General features: G+C 48.3%; 1 protein-coding gene across 8 annotated transcripts in view; it reads left to right on the top strand.

Annotated features, from left to right (window-relative positions):
* The first annotated feature begins 550 nt into the window (after positions 1-550).
* TRERF1 (transcriptional regulating factor 1) overlaps positions 551-6,266 on the top strand; it is a 205,530-nt gene continuing 199,814 nt past the window's right edge. For 6 of the 8 annotated variants that reach the window (XM_081247312.1, XM_081247320.1, XM_081247319.1 and 3 more), the window contains exons 1-2: positions 551-628; positions 1,476-1,561. The gene's annotated coding sequence lies outside the window, so the exon portion shown is untranslated. Of the gene's footprint in view, positions 629-733; positions 1,061-1,176; positions 1,216-1,475; positions 1,562-6,266 lie in introns of those variants that run through there. The other 2 variants (XM_081247313.1, XM_081247314.1) reach the window with 2 other exon arrangements.

Raw genomic sequence — 6,266 nt, 5'->3', positions numbered from 1 at the left:
AATAACCGGGACGGCTACGCAGGAAACAATCCTGCACTGGTCCGGGTCTCAGGCGGCAGCTTCCCGGCCACGCCACCTTCTCCCGGGCCTCGATTTTCCGGCCTTGCCAGAGAGTCTGCCACACCCCGGGGCTGACAGGTCCCGCGCGGGGCCCCAACTTGGTCCGCGCCCCCTGCCCCATCCATGTCCAGAGTCTCGCCAGCCTACAAAAGGTGCAACCTCACGTACAGGCAGAGCACACAGATAAGGTCGGCAGCGCACGCCAGGGAGGCTGCGAACAATGCGCCGGGAGGCCCGCGCCGGCCAAAGCGCGGCGCCCCGGGGGACAGGGGGCGCGGGCGGGGGCCGCGGCGGAGGACCCGCCGGCCGCGGCGCTGGACACCTTACTTCCTGCTTCCCCGCCCGCGGCCAGACCCAGCTCTGCGGAGGGATATCTCTCCCCTTCTCTTTCCCTCTCTCTCCCTTCCCCCGCCTCCCCTCCTTTTTGCTTCTGCTCCCCCCCCACCACCACCGCCTTTCTCCTTTTGCTAGAAAATAATTTGACAGTCGATTTGCTGACAGGGGAGGAATTTGCATCCTGGATTAAAAAAAAAAAAGGCCGAGAGGAGCTTGGGAACGGTTGCTAGGGGTGGGTAATGGGTGAAAAAAGGGGGCGCCGGGGAGCGGATAAGGAGGGTTAAGGGAGGGGGCGAGGGTGGGGAGCAATGCAAAAGGTAAGGCCAGGTTACAGCGGCTCGGCCCCGAGTGGGCTGCGGCCGGGGGAGGGGCGAGAGATACATATGTATTTCTGTCTCCCTAGCACACCCCCTTCCCTCTAAGCGATGGCTGAGAGGCGGTGCATGCAGATGGGGAGTAAGTTTCCTGAAGGGGAGGGTGGATGCACGCGCGCGGCCCCGCGCTGCAAATTTCCACCGGGGAGGGAGAGTGGCTGGATGCAGAGAGTTTGGAGTTGCTTGCGGCGGAGGGCAGGAAGGGGAGCAGGGCCGGGAAAGGGGGCTGGCGGGCGCTATATCTGGGAGTAAGTTTCCAGGATCAGGAGAGCCTGCACGCTTTCTCGCTAGTAAGTTTCTGGCCGGGGAGGGCGCGTGGGGAGGAGGAGAGGGAGGGGTGCATGTATATAGAAGGGGGGAGGGGGGAGCAGATTTCCTGCGGGGAGGCTGAATGCATATGGAGAGTAGATTTCCTGAAGGGAGGGTGGAGGCGTAGACGGACCGAGTAAGTTTGCTGGGGTGGTGGCGGAGGTGGTGGGTTGGTGCTCTGGAAACCCGGAGCTTCCTACCCTGGGTGGGGGCGCACGCTGTTTTGGGGGGAGGGCGTGAAGGGCCAGGTTCCCTGCTGGGGAGAGGGGCTTGCATCTGGGGAGTATGTTTCCTGGCGGAGCGATATTTGTTTACAGGCTGAGGGCAGTACTGTAAGTGAGTAGCGCTTCGAGAAGGCGGCTCTGACATAAATTAATATTGAAATTACTCCATCAGCTCTGCTCGCCCCCCCATCTCACCCCCCAAGCGAAGACTGGTCTTCTTGTCGGATTGCCCATGCACTTGTTGCAGAAACAGCCAAGGTAGGCAAGAAGCTTATTAAGTTTCATTTTTAAAAAATTAGTTGGGGGATGCTCCGTGAGAAGACGGGGGAGGGGAAGAGAAAAGTAGGGGGACAGATTAGGAGAAGTCTCCCCCCACTTCTTTACTTCCAGTGTGTTAGCAGGGCCTTCTCTGCTTCCCTTCTTCCCTCTTCCCTCTCTGCGCTGCAGAGCATCCCAGCAAAGGGGGGAGGGGGGAGGTGGGCGCTATAATTGGCAGACCCGGCTTAAAGGGGGGGGCTTGCAACTGAAGATTGTGTTGTTATAAAGCCTTCATTATTCCAGCCAAGAAACCGCAGGACCCTAGGGATGTGCCTTTTGGGGTTTTTGACATGATGCATATGTGTATGTATACGCTCCTGAGGGCTCTTCGGGGGCTGGGTACTCCCCAGAAGTTAAAGTGGCCACCCAGATGGGAGAAATGTGTAAGGGAGTAAACCTGCCCCTTGACTCCCCAACTTCAGTTCGGGAGACTGTGAAGTTACTGCCGGTGGTCTAAAGAAATAGATGTTTAAAAAAACAGCATAAAACCACCCATTCACTGGCAGAGGCCGAGAGCACCTGACGGGCAGCCTCTGGCCAGCACTGGGCTGGAGCATGTGCGCCTGCCATCCTTAGGTTAAGAGAAAATGACTTCTGGTTCCTCTGTGTGCCTTCGACTGGCCCGTTAGAGCCAGCCAGCTTTGTGGAAACTCTTCCCCACACTAGACGCGGCTTTGGCAAGTGAACGTGTTGAAGCGGGTTGCTAACAGCATGGCCCCGGCTGTCTTGTGAAGTGCATGGAAGTGATGTTTAAGAATGACGGATCCAGGGATGGCTGAAGAGTTCTTTTAAAAAAATGCCGGCTGTTTGCACTTTTTTGCAGGCCATGGAGCAGAGCTTTAAGAAGGAGTTTTAAGTTGTCCCAATTGGTACCAACCTTCTGCATCATAGACTGTCTCAAGAAAGCAGTCTGGTGATGGAAAATGTGGTTTTGGTGCTCGCTGGAAGGATAACAACCAGGAGTATTCAGCCCTTAACTAGTTAACCAGCCCTCTTTGCTTCTCTGTGCCTCTTTTCCTGGTCCTCAGCCTACTGGTTTCTGCAGATGAGTTGTAGGTCTTGGCTGTCAGGTACCTTCATTAGGCTGGGAGCTTTATTTATTTCCTTCTTTTTCTTTTTCTTTTTCTTTAATTGAAGTATAATTGACTTAACAGCATTGTGTTAGTTGCAGTTGCATAACATAGTGATTTGATATTTTTATACATTATGAAATGATCGTCACCATAAGTATGCTAGGAGTTTTAACTTGGCCAGGATAATTTTAGCACCAGGGATTAAAACCCAGACAAGTTTAGTAGAGTCAGGGAGTGAACACTAGGCAGTGTGGTTAACTAAAGTTAAGCTTTCTGCAGTGCTATAGACAGGCTCAATACTAGCAGGGGAAAAAATGGGTTTAAAAAAAAATGATCTCTTTACATGTTACTGATGGACAGTGGTTTTTTTTTTTTTTTTTTTCTTTCCTTTCTGTCATCAGATTTCCAGATTGAGAATTTGATTTTTGGCAGCTTGAGAGTTGAGTTAGTTGGGAATTCAATATTATTGCCACTTATCAAATGTTCCTAACTAGGCATTCGTTAAACAAATTAGCTATTATTTTTCCCTTGCTGAAAATCTGCTTCTGGTTGATATATATGCTGGGAAGGTAAATAGAAACTTTATGTGTGTTTATCCCAAGGTAGGGGAATTATTTACATGTCTACCCTCCAAGCCAAGAGTGGTCATGGTCATTCAGTTTGTTTGTTTTTTTAATTTATGAGATTTTTTTATTGTCTTTCTTTGGCCATTAATCAAGTCACAGTAGATTTTTTTTCCCTCTTCTGCTGAGAACGTTCTGTGGTAATAAAGGTTTGAAGGCCCATGAATCATAATTCATTCTTTTAAAAATATTGTCAGGATTTGATTTATAGGAATTGATACCAGGAGTGACACACCTCTTTGGGCTCCGCCCTTTTAGGCATGTCCATTTTCGCCAAAGAATTGTTTAAGAAGCCAGCTTAACATGTCAAAAAAGAGCATTTCCCTTCTGCTTTATGGGCACTGAGAAGATTAATTTTGCAGGTTCCATAGTATGCATGGGTCTTTTCACAGCTTGGTGAGCAGGCTTCTACATAGCAGGCAGGTGGTAATATCACATAGCATTTATGTGAGCTTGCTGTGAAAACACTTGTTCTATGAACTGTGTGGAAAGTACTCAGTTTTGCATCCATTAACCCACTTGGGCCTGCGGTTTTTGTCGAGGTGGGAGCTTTCACTGTAAGAGAGGGGACAGACTGTAGTGTTCTTTGCTGCTTATATAATAAAATGTGTGGTCACAGAAACAAGCTTACTTAAAATTCTTTTTCTCCTGCTCTGATGGGTGGATTGGTCATAATAATTGAAAGCATCAGAGGTTTTTTATGGGAAGGTCTGAGGATTCTCCGTAAAGTTGATTAATCAGAACATGTTAAAATTGTGTTCAGCAGTTGGCTCAGTTTACAGTATTTGTAAAATGACAAAGAACTTTTAAGGTGGTTTTAGTCTCAAGGCAGGAGCACAGCATCACTGGAAGAAAAAGTGGGGAGGGTATCAGTGTCTAGCCATTTCTAGACTTCAGAGTTTTTATCTTAAAAACGCATGGTTTGATCCGTGAGTTCCATTCATGTCTGAAATTCTGTGACTCAGTCTTGTGAAGAAAAGTCTCAAGAGATCTCCACAGTCTGTCTCTTCCTGGGCCAACGGCCAAATTGCCTCATGAACTTGGGTGAGTTGATTAACTTCTCTTTTTGTCTTCTCATGGAGAGAGTGGATTTACACCTTGGCATTCCAAAAAGGACTCTTGAGTGGCCTGGTAATCTTGACCATCAAATGCAAGAAAATGCTTATGAAAGTCTTGGAAAAAAAAAAAAGTGATGGTTGAGTCCCAATTATATGTGCTAATAGAGAGTGGGGCATATAATCCCAGGCACCAAAAATAATTTCAGTTCATCTTGGAAGTTTTCCCCTCCAGCCAGCTGGTTCACCTGCCTAATTATGCCTGGTCAAGTCTAAGGTTAATTGAGCTGTTAATCTCAGGCAGCAGGGGGAGGCAGTCTTGGGAGGAGTGGGAGACCAGAAAGCCTAGTGTGGCTTTACCCACTTTCTGTGGAGAATTCACATGTGGGTAGTTGGGATATGGTCGTATATTTGTGATAGGTTCAAAATAGTGATATTGTATTACTGTCGTTTCTGGGATATCATATATTTCACCACGGGCACTTTTGGAGGAAAAGCTCTTGATGTTTTTATTGACTTTGAGCATTGACATGAGAAGTAAGGATCCAGACAAGTGGCTCAGACCCCAGGCAGTAGAGATGGGTGCTGATTGCTCTAAAAGCAGTTGACTTCAGCTTGTTTTATTTCTGACTTCATAAACCTGTGTGATTTAGGGAGGAGAATCAGCTGGAATCTTGTGGATTAATAATATTTCTGAATTTGCATGTTGGAGGGGAACCAATGAAATAAAAGGGAAACTAAAACATAGTTGATTTCCTTTGCGGGGAGAGGGAGACAAGAGCAGCTGGAGTCCAGATATTGGTGTGTTTTTCAGCAAGGATACTGTGGCATCTTAAGGAATAACAGAGTCCTGGTAACATGAGTTTGATCCCATGGCTCTCTTCTGGGTTAAAGAAAATACACACCAAAAAGCTTCTGTGGTATTTTCTAAAGATGTTTAAGTTCTCAAGGGAGCTGCTTGTAGGGTCTTCTGGTTAATTGGGGTTTACTGAAGAAACATGATTTTTACTTTTTCCTCATGGAAGACAACAAGCTGGGGATGAGTGGAGTATACTGAGCTATTGGGCTGTTGGTTTAGCAACGTTAAAAACATACTTTTTTGACAGAGGGGGAGGGGAAAAAGAACTTGTGTGCCTAAATGGTAACCGAGGGCTTGTAGGAGGTTAACAGTTACTTTCGTGCTGTGACTGGATCTGGTTTATTCATGCGTACGTATTGGCAGCTACTTATTGAGCACCTACTATTTGCTAAGCACTGTGTTACTGCTCTGGGTATACACTGATAATTAAAAGACATAATCATCTTCCTCTGCCCACCCCCCACTCCACCGCCTAGCCTATAGTCCAGAGGGGAGGCAGACATGTAAAGAAATATATCTTGCAAAATGTGGTAAATGCTCAGATGAAACCACAGGGAGCAGTAACCTGCAGTTACTCAGCTAAGGGAGCCTAGAAAAGCCTCTCTGAGGATTGGGGTTGAGGGGAAGACAGCATCAGGTAGAGAGAGGAGGGCCTGTGTGGAAGGACTTTGGCCTTGGGGTGGGGGGGGACTAAAAAGAGGCACAGGTGGACAAGGGGGCAGGGGGAGAGGGCAGCATGAGATGATCATGCAGGACTCGGGGCCTTGGAAGGGTTTGGGTTTCATTTGAAGGGTAGTGGGAAGCCACTGGAAGTTTGCAGTGGGAAGTGATACCCCCTAACTCGTGTTTAATGGGGGTGGCATTGGTGGAGAGGGCAGGTGTGGAATTGGGGAGTGCAATAAAAAGGCATTTGGAGCAGGCCAGGTGGGGAGGTGACAGGAGGTGAATGTAGGGGAGCAGGTGGGTGTGAGATGCTTATTAGAGGTAGAATGGGCAGGGCTTGCTGATGGATTTGGTGGAGGTTGGGGAGGAGGA

The sequence above is a fragment of the Mesoplodon bidens genome (assembly GCF_964165515.1).
Source record: "Mesoplodon bidens genome assembly, chromosome: 10".
Classification (NCBI taxonomy): Eukaryota; Metazoa; Chordata; class Mammalia; order Artiodactyla; family Ziphiidae; genus Mesoplodon; species Mesoplodon bidens.
Note: the sequence above shows the minus strand (reverse complement) of the source record. Positions and strands in the feature narration are given on the sequence as shown.